At 36.7% G+C, this 17883-nt stretch overlaps 1 long non-coding RNA gene across 1 annotated transcript; it reads right to left on the bottom strand.

Annotated features, from left to right (window-relative positions):
• Positions 1 to 15415: 15415 nt before the first annotated feature.
• LOC114915540 (uncharacterized) lies at positions 15416 to 17436 on the bottom strand. Its single transcript, XR_003803616.2, has 3 exons — positions 17059 to 17436; positions 16890 to 16931; positions 15416 to 15676 (listed from the first exon to the last, which is right to left on the bottom strand). It is a non-coding gene; the product is annotated as an uncharacterized LOC114915540 (long non-coding RNA).
• Between the last annotated feature and the right edge of the window lie 447 nt (positions 17437 to 17883).

Genomic DNA, 17883 nt, shown 5'->3' on the forward strand with positions numbered 1-17883 from the left:
AACCGAATGAAGGATGATCTAAGAGAATGCCAAGACCAGGAATGACTTCCTAACCAAAGCCAGGAGTGGCTTCCAAAATAACACTCATCAATAAAGATTCAACAAATAACATCATCATGTGATCCCTCCACCAATGATGACAACAAAAGATAAAAAAAAAAAATAGAAAAAGGCAAGCTTCATACATGTTGAAAAAAGCCGAAGCATTTATAAAAATAGCAGAAAAAGGCAAGCTTCAAACATGAAAGAGCCGAAGCTAAACAAAAATGAACTTCAAAAAAAATCTATCAAAAGCAGCGCCTGGAGAGGCATCACAATACTCACGTGGTAGGGGCAACACTGGAATCCCTGCCAGTCATCCACTTCTCTGCCCCCCAACACAGGGGCACAACAAACATCTCCTGCCCATCAACTTAGGGGCAGTCTTTCATTCCACAACAATCAATCATCAATGAATCAAAAGGACTCAGCATTACGCTTGGAGAGGCATCACAATACTCACATGGCAGGGGCAATACTAGAATTCCTGTCACCCATCATTTACTCTTTTGCCCACCATCACAAGGGCACCACCTACCGACAATCATCGTCTTCATCAGACGTCCTCCCAAAGAAAAGGGGAATCACATCAGCATCATCAGCAGGCAGCCTGGAGAGGCCAGGCATAATAATACTCATCATTTACTCCTTTGCCCACCATCACAAGGGCACCACCTACTAGCAATCTTCGTCTTCATCACACGTCTTCCCATAGAAAAAGGGCAATCACATCATCAACATCAGCAGGCATCCTGGAGAGGCTAGGCATAATAATACTTAGCATTCAGCAGGCGGCCTGGAGAGGCTAGGCATAATAATACTCAACATTCAGCAGGCGGCCTGGAGAGGCAGGCATAATAATACTCAGCATCAGCAGGCGGCTTGGAGAGGCCAGGAATAATAATACTCAACATTAGCAGGCGGCCTGGAGAGGCTAGGCATAATAATACTCAGCATTCATTCAACGGGCGGCCTGGAGAGGCTAGGCATAATAATACTCACCGTTCAGCAGGCAGCCTGGAGAGGCTAGGCATAATAATACTTAGCATCTGTTCAGCAGGCAGCCTGGAGAGGCCAGCCATAATAATACTCATCGTTCAGCAGGCAGCCTGGAGAGGCCAGCCATAATAATACTCCCTCTTAAACAAGCTACAAATAAAGGGACACATTATCACAAGAGAAACAATGGAGCTTCTACTCGAAGACTGAATATCAGGTGTACAGTTTGTCAACCTTATTACCCAATAGAGTACGCAATCAATGTTCAATTGCTCTAAAGGGTGAGGATACGAGCAAATACACTTGTCCAAGGGAAGCAACGTAGAAGCATCAACATAGAGACGAGAAGACGACCCGGACGAAATGTCTACGTCTTTACTTGCCTTTAGAAAAGCAACACAGTTATTCTAAAGGACAAGTAAAGAGGGGCAGCTGTAAACACCCAATTTCGTCCGGGGGCAAACGATAAGCAAAATAGGACATCAGAGGACCCAAAAGCCAAAATCAACTTTTTTAGTGGCCCAGAACGGGCCGTTCCAAAATTGGAACGGGCCATTCTCAAGTCCGAAACGGACCGTTCTCGAATCAGAACGGGCCGTTCCAAGGCTTCTCAAAGGCCTAAAAATTGTTGGTTGGAACGGGCTGTTCTAGACCAGAACGGGCCGTTCCAAACTAAAAAAATGGCCTAAAATCTCTAACCCAGAACGGGCCGTTCTGAACTCAGAATGGGCCGTTCTGGTTCCCCGGAACGGGCCGTTCTGATTTCAGAACGGGCCGTTCCAGGGTGCAAAAATAGAACTTAACATTCGAATCCGGAACGGGCCGTTCCGAATCCAGAACGGGTCGTTCCGGCCCACATCTGATGCCTATAAATAAGAAATCTCGGGCATAGTTCAAGGGACCTCCAAAATTTCGTCCAAAGCTCCATAGAGCTCGAAACTTCTCCCTTTTTTTCTCTCTCTCTACCTCCTATTGTACTTCTTGAGTTTTGTGAGGCTTATTGTAGTGTGAAAGGTTGCCACAAAGCACCTATAACCCCCATAGTTGAAGATCCAATAAAGCTTGTTACGAGGTATTACTCATCAATCTCTTGTTTTATCTTTCTCTTCTTTTATTTTACATTGTTATAATAAAAATAATCATGTAGATATTTTAGAGTCAATTGTTTAATTTAAATTTCAAGCATGTAAATAATCATCAATAAAAGGGGATTTAATATTTATATTATTATTATTTATAATGTTAAACTTCGTCATAGGGTACTGATTAAGGGTGTTGTAGGGGTGCTTAATACCTTCCTTACACATAACCGACCCCCGAACCCAATTCTGGTTATCGAGGCCATTATTGGACTTTTAAAAACCTTTTCTTTTTCCAATGTTTTGAGTAAAATATTGGTGGCGACTCCATGAATCTATTTTCAAAACCATTAATTAAGGATTAGTCTGGTGTCTGGGCATTCCTTAATTGATGAGATCTTTAAAAGGATGTCTAAACCATAGGTCGCAAGATCAGAAATTTTCGGGTTGCGACATTGCTATGTTGATAAATGGTGTTGTTGAAGTTGTGAGTTGACTATGTTGTTCAAGTTGAAAGTTGATTGAGATGATGAGTTGAAAATTGTGTTGATTATTATGCTGTGATGATGAGTTGTTGATCACTAGGACTAGAGGAGATGTTTTCGAGGTTGCTTATCCCATTGTGTGGATTGACATAGTTGTGGTGCTCTGAGAGCCCAATTTGTTGAAAAACCCTCCTAGGAAAGTTGCCCCTTGGAGTGGATGACGTGTTGTTCTCCTCTAGGACTTAGTTGATCCTATGTGTGGGCAAGGTCAAGGCACACGTGTATGAAGCGACCACTGTATAGGGGCCAGGTCGAGCTATACCGATTACAAGTGACCAATTCGAGTAAAGTACGAAGTTGGGAGCTTAGTTCCTAATCGAGTATCGGAGGGTTGTAGTATTTGGAGGATAGTTAGTAGGTTAATCCCATAGGTGGCTTAGTTAAGCTGGCTAATGCCGTGGTAGGCCTAAACCCAACTGTCTTATCTTGACATAGTATTATACTTCCTTATTTAAGTGGCAAAGTTTGAGAAACTATTATCGTGTTGTGGATTTTTATCCAAATTTACTATTTACCTAGCAAGCCCAAAAAGGTTCTGTATTGTCGGTTCGGTAGGACCTAGCCACTTAGACTACTCACCTAAGTTGTAAAAGATCTTTGAGTTGTAATGTGTGACGACACATAAGTTGTTGATGAGTTAATTTTGTGTTGATGTAAGTTGTATATATGTTGTTGTGTTTAAAGTTGTGGTTGAGTTGTGTGTTGTTATGTGTTGTATGTTGAATCCATTGAGGATGATGAAAGTGTTGTTGTGTTGTAAGTTGCTTATATATATATATATATATATATATATATATATATATATATATATATATATATATATATATATATATAAAGTTTTTTCACTAGCTTACCCTTGTATCACTACAAAAAACACTCATTACCGACGGACTTTTTCCCATGGATAAATATTCTTCTGAAAAATGACATTATCAACAGATTTTTCCGACATATATGTGTCCCTCTGAAACATAAATGATTTTGAAGGATATTACCCACGAATTTTTTTCGTCTGAAATTTTAGATAGATATTAGCCACGAATTTTTTTCATGGGAAATTATGATGTTTTAGACAGAGATTTCCCACGGATTATCTGTCTAAAAGATTGTTCGTAGAAAATGCAAAAAGTTTGTCTGTAAATTAAAATTTTAATGATAAAAGATTAACAAATTAAATTCTTAAATACTTAACTAATTTTTTCATGCTAATTAATTTACCATACCAACTATTATATATATAAATTTATAATTAAATGCTAGTATAAAATAATAATTTATCATCAATATATTTTAATATTATATAGTTAATTTTATTAAATTGAGAAATATATAATTAGTGAAATGATATTGATGCATGATAGTCTAACATTGAAAGATAATTTCTTAACATTTATAATAATTTTACCAATTTTAAACTATATTGTTTTTAATAAAAACAAGACTGTTATTTAATACAATATTAAAATAACTTTTTTAAAAAATATTATCAAAAATACCCATGGAATTACCGACATTATTACCGACATATTTATACGTCGGTAATTATTTTTTATTCATAATTTATTTTAAAAATAATAAAATTAATTCATAAGTAATTTTGATAAACAAAAATTAAATTAGATAATTACCCACTAATATATTCGTGGGTAATTACAAATGGATTTATACGTGGGTAATTACTGACGGATAAATCCATGAGTAATTATTTTTTATTAAGAATTTATGTTAAAAATTATAAAATTAATTCATAAGTAGTTATGATAAATAAAATTAAATTAGATAATTACCCACGGATGTATCCATGGGTAATTATTTTTATTAATAATTTATGTTAAAGGAATTAATTTGTACTATCTATATCGATGAGATGCATCTACTCTTTTGTAGCTTATTCTTTAAGAACTTCACAGTTAAGCATGTTTGACATGGAGTAATTTAGGGATGGGTGACCTTCTAGGAAGTTTTCCAAAAAAATGTGCGAGTGATGACAATGCACGTTGAAAAGTCTTGTGTTGATTTGTGGGGTTTGTGGGTCAATCTTTGATCCTAAAAATGGATAAATATCTCAAAAGGGGTTACCCATGGAGGGTTCTGATCGGTGAAGGGTTTTGACTAACGAGGAGCTGCGTGAAGTGTCGTAGAGTGGAGTTGTTGAAAGGTTAGATATGAGAGATGTTGAATTAAATAAGAGTGTTATTTAATATAATTTCGAAATGATTTTTTAAACATATTATCAATAATACCTACGAATTTTATCCGTGGATAATTACCCATGAATATAATCTGTGGGTAATTCTGTCGGAAAGTTACCCAAGGATTATAATCCGTCGGAAAATGTTTCAGACGAGCAAATTATCGACAGATTATTGTCCATCTGTAATTCGTCGAAAATAATGTGTTACCCATGGATATTTTGGATTACCCACGAATTTGGTCATCTGTAATTTCAAAATTTCTTGTAGTGTATGTTTCCATGTGGTGTGGATTGCAATGATCATATTATGTATTAGAGCATAGCAGGGATAAGTTATTGTGAGCTGTTGGAAGCCACTTGGTGGTAGGAGCTGCAGTAGATGATCTTTTTTTATGTAGGCGACCTTGGAGTAACAATTTGTCAACATTGTATTATTTATTTGGCTTGTTGTGTGAGACCCCGTGGCATTCTTCTCTCTTTTATCCCTCTCATCACTCACCTTATACTTTCCCTTCTCCTTTCACTTTGAATTTTCACTCTCAAATCCCCTTCTCTTTAGCTGAAGTCGTGAGCACCTAGGAGGTTCTTCTCCTCCTTCCTCTAGAGTGAAGTCGTGCGGAGCTAGCTGAGTGTGGATTTCTTTTCTCCTTCTTCTTCCTTTCTCTTCCCGGAGCTCGGAATCGTCTCACCGAGGTAAGGGAAGCTAGTTTTCGCTTGGATTGGTTGGAAATGAGTTTAGAAACTCATTAGATGTTTGATGTTGGCTGATTCATGGGCTGTCTTGAAGAAAAATGTGTTTTTGAGTGTTTTCGGGGTTGGATAAAATTTGGGGATTTTCTGGTTGTGTTGGTTGCATGTGGGTAAAGTTGGGGTTTTTGGTTTCTTAATGGAAGGTTGAACATTGATGATTTTTCTTCTTGAGTTTTGGATGCATGCATGTGGTGATTTTTGATGTTTTTGGGTTGCATGTGGTTGGTAGTATTGCATTTGAGTTGTAGCATGGACTGTGGGTCCTTGGATTGTAGGTTCATGGTGGTTTTGAGTGAAAATGGAGGTGAAATCCATGGAGTTTTTGGAAGATCAGAAACTCACAGCTATAGTCGTGGAATCACAGTTATAGCCATGGAAGAAAAATGCATTTGCAGAAACCCACAACTATAGCCATGGATTCACAGCCATAGCTGTGGAAGGGGAAAAACATGATGGCAGAGACTTGCAGCCATGGCTGTGATTTTTCAGCCATAGCTGTGGAGAAAAAAATTAAAGTGGCAGAAACTTGCAGCTATGGCCGTGGATTTGCAGCCATAGCTGTGGAAGGGAAAATGAAATGGCAGAGAGTTACAGCTAAAGCGCTGGATTGAGCGCTGCAGAGGTGGGTCTTGATGACCGAATTTGGTCTCAAGGTCTTCATGAACGTTGTAGCCTTGGATCTTAGCTTTCCAATGGCGTTGGAATCACCCAAAAAGGAGTTCTAGAACTCCCGATATGGCTGTTTTAGTGAAGAGATGTCAAGCTGCCAGCATTGGTTATAGCTGTTGCGGTTTTTAGAATGTTTCACAAGGTAGATGAAGGAATTAGGACTTGGTGTCTTCATGAGAGTTTTAGGAAATCTTCTTATCTTTCATATGAGATAAGGATGAGTATGGTAGGAGTAGTATAACTCATGATGCGCTGTTTTCTGTGAAGGTTGCCATTTCACATTTAGTGATTTGGTTAAGTTGAGAGTTGTTTTAGGTGCTTAGGTTGATTGGTGTTGTTTGGGTGAGTAATTTGATAAGATAGATGAGTTGTAAACAAGATGGTTGGGTCGTATTATGTGTTGAACATGTTGTACGTTGTGAAGTTGTTGATCATGCTGTTTTAAGTTGTTATTGATGATTTTCATGTTGAATTAAAATATTGTTGTACTATAGATTGTTAAGCTGAGTTGAAAATGATGGATATGATGTGATGATTAGTAGATAATGTTGTTGATAATGTTGAGCTATAATTAGCTGTGTTGGAATATGTTGAGATGTGTTGTATGTTGGTAAGTTGTGTTGTGTTGTAAGTTGATATGTTGAGCTGTACAATTGTGTTGAACTGTGTGTTGATATTGGATGATGTAGGCCGAAAGGCTGAGGTGTTGTAGGCCGAAAGGTTGAGGTGTTGTAGGCCGAAAGGCTGAGGTGATGTAGGCCGAAAGGCTGATTTGTTGTAAGAGATCTCCGAGTTGATATGCGTGACAACGCATTGTATGTTTTTATGGCTGTTATGCTGTATGGCTGATGAGTTTTATGCTGATGATGTGAGATGTGTGCTATTATTGCTGGATGTTGTGGTATTTTAAGCTGATTTTGTTAAGCTGATGATTATGCTGTAAAATCGACGAAATGTATGTTGATGATGTGTTGATAGTTGTATTTGTTCATATTACTTAAATCTTCCTTTATGTTGTTTCTTTTTATGCTAGCTTACCCTTTTGTTGTTTCCATGTGGTTGGAGTGCGATGATCATACTATGTATGGGAGCAGAGCAGGGATAGGTGGTGACTAGTGGTGAGTCTGTAGCTGGCAGGCGGAGCTGACTCCTTTTGATGTTTTGTTTGTTTCAGCCGCTTGATATAGTGGTTTTGGATGTATTTTTGTATTGTACACCCTAACTCTAGTCGGATTGGGACATTGTATATATTTATATTCTAGATCCTATATTTATATACTCGTTCTATTCTGTCTAGTGTTTCCTATGCGCTGTGGTTGTGAGTGTAGTGGCCAGCCGGGTCGTTACACTTTAGTGGTATCAGAGCAGGTCGAGTCTAGTGGACACTCTTTGGGGGTGGATCCTTTAGGCTTTTGTTGTGTTAACTCTGTGTTGTGATGTCTTGTTGTGATGTTTTGTTGTGCTGTTGGTTGTTTGGTTTAGTTATTGTATACTGAAGATGCTGTTACTTTTGTAGATAATGACTAGAACCAATGAGCAGTTAGCCCGTGCCATGGAGATTATGGCTATGGCTATGCAGCGACAAAATGCTTATTTTGCTAGGATGGATGTTGATAGAGTTGCAGCTGGTGCAGCAAGGACTGTGGGGTCACAAGAGAGCCGGGATCTAGCTGAGTTTCGAAAATTCCGCCCTCCACAGTTCAGGGGAAATACAGATCCAGAGATAGTTGACCACTGGATCTGTAAGCTGGAGAGGATCTTCACTGTGTTGGGATGTTCTCAGGGGGGCTGGCATATGTTGTCTACATGCTGGTTGGGGAGGCTGAGCATTGGTGGAGAGGTACTCACCATATGCTTACTGCTAGAGGAGGAGCTGTTGATTTCAGCTGGCCAAGCTGAATCATTGTTGAGGGGTGGAGTAGAGTGTTGTCTTCTGCTTGCTACTATGAGTGTTGAGACCGAAAGGGTCATTGCAGAAATTGTTGTAGTAAGGGATTTTGCTGAGGTGTTCCCGGATGAGGTGCCTGGGTTGGCTCCTATTAGGGAGATGGAGTTTAGCATTAACTTGGTTCTAGGTGTGGGGCCAGTGTCGGTGGCTCCCTATAGGATGGCCCCAGCTGAGCTGGTTGAGCTGAAAGGTCAGTTGGAGGACCTGTTGGAGAAGCAGTTGGTGCGGCCGAGTGTATCGCCGTGGGGTGCTCCCGTGTTGTTGGTGAAGAAGAAAGATGGAGGTAGTCGACTTTGTGTGGATTACCGGCAGTTGAACAAGTTGACCATTAAGAACAAATATCCACTTCCCTAGATAGATGACTTAATGGATTAGCTGAAGGGAGCATCGGTTTTCTCGAAGATTGACTTGAAGTCAGGTTATTACCAGATTAGGGTGAAGGAGGGTGACATATCGAAGACTACTTTCAGGACTAGGTATGGTCACTATGAATATGTTGTGAAGCCATTTGGTGTGACCAACACCCCGGCTGTGTTCATGGATTTCATGAACAGGATCTTCTGGCCTTTCTTGGATAAGTTGTGGTGGTGTTTATTGATGACATCATAATTTATTCAAGGACCCCGGAGGAGAACGGTGAGCACTTGAGGTTGGTGCTGTAGATTTTGAAGGTGAAGAAGTTGTACGCTAAGCTTTCAAAATGTGAGTTTTTGGCTGGATGAGGTGAAGTTCTTGGGACATGTGATCTCAGTTGAGGGGATTGCTGTTGATCCGACTAAGGTGGAGTCGGTATTGCAGTAGGAGCGTCCAAGAACTGTCACTGAGATTCAGAGCTTTGTGGGTTTGGCGGGGTACTATAGGAGGTTCATTGAGGGATTCTCCAAGATAGTGGCGCCTTTAACCCAGTTGACGAGAAAGGAGCAGCCGTTCATTTGGACAGATGCCTGTGAACGGAGTTTTGATGAGCTGAAGAGGAGGTTGACTACTGCTCCTGTGCTGGTGTTGCCGGATTCTGGTGAGCCTTTTGATGTGTATTGTGATGCTTCTCACCAGGGTCTGGGGTGCGTGTTGATGCAAAACAGGAAAGTAGTGGCATATGCTTCAAGGCAACTGAAGAATCATGAGAGGAATTATCCCACTCATGACTTGGAGTTAACAGCTATGGTATTTGCCTTGAAGATATGGAAACATTATCTTTATGGTGCTTGGTTCAGCGTCTTCAGTGATCACAAGAGTCTGAAGTACTTGTTTGATCAGAAGAAGCTGAACATGAGGTAGAGGCGGTGGATGGAGTTTCTGAAGGATTATGACTTCCAGTTGATGTATCATCCTGGTAAGGCCAATGTTGTGGCGGATGCGCTGAGTAAGAAATCCATCCACATGTCTGGTATGATGGTGAAAAAGCTGTAGCTGGTGGATAAGTTCAGAGATTTGAATCTCTGTGTGGAGTTAGCTCAGGATCACATTAGATATGGGATGATTACCATAACTAGTGAGTTCTTGAGGCAGGTTGGATAGAAACAGTTGCAAGATGTCGAGCTAGTGAAGCTTCTTGGTTTGCTGGGAACTAAGAAGGCTATTGGTTTCGAGCTGGGAGGAGGTCCTACCGCTGGTGGAGTTTACTTACAATAATAGTTTTCATGCTAGTATTGGGATGGCGCCGTTTGAAGCCTTGTATGGCAGGAGATGTAGGACACCTTTGTGCTAGTATCGAGATGGTGAGTCAGTGGTTGTGGTACCGGAGCTAATCCTACAGACTACTGAGGAGGTGAAGCTGATTCAAGAGAGGATGAAGACTGCTTGGAGTAGGCAAAAATCATATGCTGATAAAAGGCGTAAGCCTTTGGAGTTGCGGAAGGGGAACATGTATATCATGTGTCCCTGCTGAGGAGGTATGTCCATGACCCTGGTCATGTGGTTGAACTAGATGATGTGCGGGTGAAGGAGAATCTGACATCTGAGAAGTTGCCAGTAGCTGTAGTTGAGAATAAGCTGAAGGAGCTGAGGGGCAAGTCTATTGCCTGGTGGAGGTGTTGTGGGATGCAGTTACTAGTGAGGCTACTTGGGAGGTGGAGCAGCAGTGCAGGGAGCGGTATCCGTTCCTTTTCCCAAATGAGTCTATTTTCGGGCACGAAAATTCCTGTTGTTGGGGAGGTTGTGAGACCCCGTGGCATTCTTCTCTCTTTTCTCCCTCTCATCACTCACCTTATACTTTTCCTTCTCCTTTCACTTTGAATTTTCACTCTCAAATCCCCTTCTCTTTAGCTGAAGTCGTGAGCACCTAGGAGGTTTTTCTCCTCCTTCCTCTAGAGTGAAGCCGTGCGGAGCTAACCGAGTGTGGATTTCTTTTCTCCTTCTTCTTCCTTTCTCTTCCCGGAGCTCGGAATCGTCTCACCGAGGTAAGGGAAGCTAGTTTTCGCTTGGATTGGTTGGAAATGAGTTTAGAAACTCATTAGATGTTTGATGTTGGCTGATTCATGGGCTGTCTTGAAGAAAAATGTGTTTTTGGGTGTTTTCGGGGTTGGATAAAATTTGGGGATTTTCTTGTTGTGTTGGTTGCATGTGGGTAAAGTTGGGGTTTTTGGTTTCTTAATGGAAGGTTGAACATTGATGATTTTTCTTCTTGAGTTTTGGATGCATGCATGTGGTGATTTTTGATGTTTTTGGGTTGCATGTGGTTGGTAGTATTGCATTTGAGTTGTAGCATGGACTGTGGGTCCTTGGATTGTAGGTTCATGGTGGTTTTGAGTGAAAATGGAGGTGAAATCCATGGAGTTTTTGGAAGATCAGAAACTCACAGCTATAGCCGTGGAATCACAGCTATAGCCGTGGAATAAAAATGCATTTGCAGAAACCCACAGCTATAGCCATGGATTCACAGCCATAGCTGTGGAACGGGAAAAACGTGATGGCAGAGACTTGCAGACATGGCTGTAATTTTGCAGCCATAGCTGTGGAGAAAAAAATTGAAGTGGCAGAAACTTGCAGCTATGGCCGTGGATTTGCAGCCATAGCTGTGGAAGGGAAAATGAAATGGCAGAGAGTTACAGCTAAGGCGCTGGATTGAGCGCTGCAGAGGTGGGTCTTGATGACCGAATTTGGTCTCAAGGTCTTCATGAAAGTTGTAGCCTTGGATCTTAGCTTTCCAATGGCATTGGAATCACCCACAAAGGAGTTCTATAACTCCCGATATGGCTGTTTTAGTGAAGAGATGTCAAGCTGCCAGCATTGGTTATAGTTGTTGCGGTTTTTAGAATTTTTCACAAGGTAGATGAAGGAATTAGGACTTGGTGTCTTCATGAGAGTTTTAGGAAATCTTCTTATCTTTCATATGAGATAAGGATGAGTATGGTAGGAGTAGTATAACTCATGATGCGCTGTTTTCTGTGAAGGTTGCCATTTCACATTTAGTGATTTGGTTAAGTTGAGAGTTGTTTTAGGTGCTTAGGTTGATTGGTGTTGTTTGGGTGAGTAATTTGACAAGATAGATGAGTTGTAAACAAGATGGTTGGGTCGTATTATGTGTTGAACATGTTGTACGTTGTGAAGTTGTTGATCATGCTGTTTTAAGCTGTTATTGATGATTTTCATGTTGAATTAAAATATTGTTGTACTATAGATTGTTATGCTGAGTTGAAAATGATGGATATGATGTGATGATTAGTAGATAATGTTGTTGATAATGTTGAGCTATAATTAGCTGTCTTGCAAGATGTTGAGATGTGTTGTATGTTGGTAAGTTGTGTTGTGTTGTAAGTTGATATGTTGAGCTGTACAATTGTGTTGAACTGTGTGTTGATATTGGATGATGTAGGCCGAAAGGCTGAGGTGTTGTAGGCCGAAAGGCTGAGGTGTTGTAGGCCGAAAGGCTGAGGTGATGTAGGTCGAAAGGCTGAATTATTGTAGGAGATCTCTAAGTTGATATGCGTGACGACGCATTGTATGTTTTTATTGCTGTTATGCTGTATGGCTGATGAGTTGTATGTTGATGATGTGAGATGTGTGCTATTATTGCTGGATGTTGTGGTATTTTAAGTTAATTTTGTTAAGCTGATGATTATGCTGTAAAATCGACGAAATGTATGTTGATGATGTGTTGATAGTTGTATTTGTTCATATTACTTAAATCTTCCTTTATGTTGTTCCTTTTTATGCTAGCTTACCCTTTTGTTGTTTCCATGTGGTTGGACTGCGATGATCATACTATGTATGGGAGCAGAGTAGGGATAGGTGGTGACTAGTGATGAGTCTGTAGCTGGCAAGCGGAGCTGACTCCTTTTGATGTTTTGTTTGTTTCAGCCGCTTGATATAGTGGTTTTGGATGTATTTTTGTATTGTACACCCTAACTCTAGTCGGATTCGGACATTGTATATATTTATATTCTAGATCTTATATTTATATACTCGTTCTATTTTGTCTAGTGTTTCCGGTGCGCTGTGGTTGTGAGTGTAGTGGCCAGCCGGGTCGTTACATGTTGAGCCTTTATGGTTGGATATAGATGTATATATATTTATATATATTCTCTTGATATACTATTTGGTATATGTATTTATAGTAATTTCAATTGTTGTTCCGTAATGTGACGGACAAGGCAGGACGTTACAATTAAGAAAAAGATTGGACACGAATTTAGAAAATCTACTTAGACACAAAGTTAGAATTTCTACTCAAAAAGATCAAGAGGTCTTATACCAAATCTTATCATATTCTAGTATGAACAAGTACTTTTCATTTCTTTTACATATTGTTTGTTTGATATAATTTTGATGAGAGATATAAAAAAAAAGTGTAAGAAAAAATAATTTTTATTTATTTTTTGAAAAAGAAGAGAAATGAAAAAAAAATATTGAATCCATGATAAAAAAAAATTCCCTTGATAGATAGAGATTTTATAGTAAACTTAAATATTTTGAAACTCATTTAAAAATAATATTCTTCCTTTTTTCTATTTTCTCTTGGATTTTTTAATTTAAAAACTTAAAAAAATCTTTTTATTCTGTATTTTCTCTTCTTCTTCTTCTCTCTCTCTTTTTTTTTCTTCTTTTTCTACTATATATTCCTCATCTCCCCAAACAAATTGTTAGCCTTTTTTCTTGTAACGTATCATACCATGTATCTTATATATATAAAGGTTAACTAAAGAAAAAATATGCATTTACTTAAATAAGAATATTAATAATAATTTTAAAATTAAAATAAATAATTTAAATGAAATATTTATAAATAAAATTATCACTCATACTGCCACCAATATCTTGTTCTCATTCATTGTCTTTATTTCTAAACTAGAGGGGTAGAGGCACTTCGTGCCTCTAATAGTTATTTATTAATAAAATATTAGAAAATTGTGTATAATTTTTTAAAAAAATTTTAAGATTTTTTTTTACATCTGGGGGTATAATGGTCCATTAAAAAATGGAGACCAAAAAGCAGTTACATCTCCTATATCCCCTTTATAATAGTTATAGATTTGATGGCATGCTATCCTTTGGAATTTGACGTGTACGGTTATGATGGTACAACGACAAATCAAGAGCCGCTTTTCTTTTTGTTTGGGTAAACATAAAAGAGAAATGCTACTCATTCCGAAAAAAGAATCCGACATCGTCTGAAATTTTAAAATATTTGTTTTTTAATAAATTTATTATAAAATAATTATTTAATTTAAATTAATTTTTAATCTATTCTGAATAGATTTCAGAATTTGTATAATTTTTCAACATAAAATAAAAAGTAATCATACATATTATGATATTTTAACCAAAAACTCTTTTAAATTATTTGCGATTAACATGTATAATTTTTTTAACTATCTATATAAAAGTAAATTTTTTGTTTTTACGTGCATAATTTTTAAATAATAAAAAATAATATTAAAAATTAATTATTTTTATAAAATTAAAATTTGAATCAGAAATCTTAAAATTCAAGAATTAAACATAACATAAATTGATTTAATAAATATGAGTAATTATTAAACACTTTTAAATAAATATAAAAGTGAAGTGTTTTGATCCACTAATAAAATATAAATTTAATTGAAAAGAAAAAAAGTTTTTTAAATGATGAGAAGATCATTCGAAAAAAGCATAGGGAAGATCTAGCATTTTTCTAAAATAAATCATTGCACCTTTTCCGGAGAAAGAATCAGTTGCGGCTGTATACGTACATAGATAGAAGTTGACAAAAATAGCAACGTAAGAGAATTTGGAACTGAAATAATAATAGTAGTAGGTTTTAGTATAGGTCTCAACTTTTAATTATTCAATTGTATTTTTTTGGAATTGTCTCCATACTTTTAATTTGTGTAGGCAAATTTAATGCTTTGTCTTTTATTTCTTTTAGGGTAAATTTAGTGTTTTCCTTGCTATAATAACACTAGAAAAAAAAAATAATAACACTAGAAATAAAAAAATAATTATGAGGCTTCTTCGTCCCACTTGGTTAATAGTAAATGTCGTTTATGGGATTAACAAATAGACTAAATAGAAACAATTATTTGAGATTTATGTTGTTTTTCTCTCCCTATGGTAACCAAAATATGAGAGAATAATGAAAGTGTATTACCTTTTTTTGCCTATTTATCCGTGTAAAAGTTATATTTTTAATTAATTTTAGCTTTTTATTATAGGAAATAAATATCTTTATAAAAAATATTCTTTTAATTTTTCCTTTGTTTTTGAAAATATTTTTCATATTTCAAAGGAAATAAAAATCTACTCATTTTCGCATCTATTTGTATCTAGTAACTACCATATTCTTATTTTCTTTCTTTTTCATCAATTTAACCTCAACTATTTGGATTCAGGGCTCTTCTATTTGCAGTTTTAGTTAGTATACTAAAATTTTTCAAGAAAAATAAATAAATTTAAGATACAAAAAATTTGAAAAAAATATGATTTTTTTTACAACTAGAAAAACAAATTTCACAAAACAAAAAGGAAAATATCATTGCAAGTATATTTATTTTAAAAGTCTATCTAAACATAACTTTAATCTCAAAATCATTCTATTTTGAGAATTACGACTAACAAATATTTATATAATTTTTTGAATAATTCTATTGCTAAGGTAACGTAATTTGAACTCACTTTTTGCATGCCTGTGTCTCTATCAATGAATGGAAAGGGAGAAAATAGTGTAAATAAACATGAAAAAAAATCGACGTAATATAATAATAAAACAACACCCTTAACTAATTAGGTTGCGGTCCCACAGGCCACAACCATTTTATTATGAATATCATATCAAAAGTCTTTTTCACATAACTGAAGTACCACTGTAAGAACGTAGAATCAAACACACCATAATATGAAAGTCTTGAACAAAAAAAAAAAAAAAAAGGCACACCAAAGATAGTATGATACAGCGTCATCGGTCTTTTATTCGTCACCCGTGAAGAACTTGTAATAGGAAGATGAGCCCAATGAAGCACCACTGAGCTTAAATTTCCTGATGAATATAATTAAATTAGGAATTGTCCAATAATCTAAAGTAAATATAACATAATATTAAGAAATTGCAGTGTCACTCGTCCGATATATATCTACCAGAGATGAAATAAGCAATAAATGAACAAGTTTGCATTCATCCTTCAAGGCTTCAACAACATGGCACACAATTCGAGTATTATATGAGGTGATATATATGTGTGGGGCAGAGCTAAAAACATAATTGGCTTGAGGAGATGAAGAAATTATTTTTAATTAGATTTAAAGGAAATTGAGGTGAAGAATTGCGACAAGAAGAATAATGAACGTCACAGAAGGGGATGCAACACAAGACCAAATATTTTGACAAGGCCTAATAAAACAAAGTGAGGAGAAACAAAGTCGTTGAATTGAATGTGTTTGGGACGGGTTCTAGCGTTAGGTCGTTTGTTATCGAAGTTCGAGGACGGTGAAAGGGGTCGCACGCTACGTGACGCATGTCGGCTGTGCTGGGCTTGTATGCGGCCCCAACCAGTGGGTATTTTTCCTTTTTCATCGGAGATTTTGGGAAAAAAACCAGTCTCAACTAGAGAATAAGTAATAAAAAATAGTATATAAATGAAAAATAACTCTAATTTTATAAATTAATTTTATAAGATTAAATAGGTTTAAATTTATTATTTTAAAATAATATTAGAATTATTTTAAATTTTAAAAAAAAATCACTTATCTTAATTATTAAGAAACTCATCCACTATTTATACATGTGAAAAAATCAAGTCTTACAAGGTTACTCATCATTTATCCCGGTATCAAGACTATAACAAAATAAAATTAAAAAAAAAAAAAAAAAAAAAAAAAAAAAAAAAAAACAGGTGCAAAGAGAGAAGGCGGAAAGGTGCAGAGAGCAGGGTTGAGGGAATGGCACGGTGCAAAGAGAGAGAGAGAGAGAAATGGGAGGGATGGGATGAATGATGGGTTTGTCCCTCTCTTCTACAACTATTATCCCACAGATGAGCCTCGTACCTCCCAGTCCACCTATATCTTCAATTAAAAAAAAAAAACTATTTACAAACTAAACTGAGGAACGAATCTATAGTTTGCAATTGTATCCCCTGTTTTGATAGGCGCATAATATAGGAAGGAAAAGACAGGATTTTCCTTTCAAGTTTCAACTAGGGTCGAATAACAGCAAACAGAAATCTCATAAGAAGGAAAAGGGAAAAGAAAATCACCTTGTGATGTTCTTCAGTACAGAAAGAGCCGCGGCCATGTTCCTGTGAATCAAACAAAATCCCCAAGTCAAGAACTGGATCTTAGTTTATCCGACAATTAACAGCAAAAAAAAGATGAAAAAGAATGGAAATAATAAAGAGAGAAGAGGGAAATTAAAGGTGCAGAGACCCTGTTGAGGTGCAAAGAGAGAGAGAGAGAGAAATAGGATGAATGATGGGTTTGTGGGTGAGAAGGTGAGAAGGAGGAGATGGCAAGTTCATTTTTTCTTCTTCGGAGGGTCTGATGAGTAAGAAAGATCAGATTGAATGGTGAGCGTGGAGTTCTTCTTCACTGGCTTAGGCTTATCACCACTTTGTTTGGATTTCTCTGTTGCTTTTCTGGGGGTCGAATAGCTTAAACTTGCTTGAAGGTCGTTAGGCCCAGTCATTTGGAGAAAGAGGGGGAAGTGGTGGGACTCCAAGAAAACACCAGAGCAAGTAGGTTGGGTTTGGTTCCGTAAAGGTTATGTGATTTTTGCCTCCTCAATCTTTAAATAAGCATTTAGGCATCACATCCGGCTATTACATTCATCAACCCTCATTTATTACATAACGTCTTATTAATTAAAAAAAGGATTTTCAATTCAAAGTTGAAATTCACCACCACTTCACCATCCAAAGTATCCTTTATTAAAACATTAATTAAATTATAAAACTATTATGTAAGTTTATAAATTGATCTAACCACAAAAGATGACCTCCAAACAGAGACGGATCCATATTCATGAGTGGGGCAATCGCTATCGTTAAAACTTTTCTCTCATTATTATATAGTATAGATTATATTATATTACATTTTAATTATCTTTAATATATTTAATTTATTAGTATTTTATTCACACCTTATTCTGTTAAGTAATTCTTCTCACCGATAAAATTGCCTTTAATTTTTTTATTAATATATTATGCTATAGTTTTTGGATTAAAAAATATATTTATTATATATTGATGTTAT

Source organism: Cajanus cajan, chromosome 1 (assembly GCF_000230855.2).
Source record: "Cajanus cajan strain Asha chromosome 1, NIPB_CcT2T_4, whole genome shotgun sequence".
NCBI classification, from domain to species: Eukaryota; Viridiplantae; Streptophyta; class Magnoliopsida; order Fabales; family Fabaceae; genus Cajanus; species Cajanus cajan.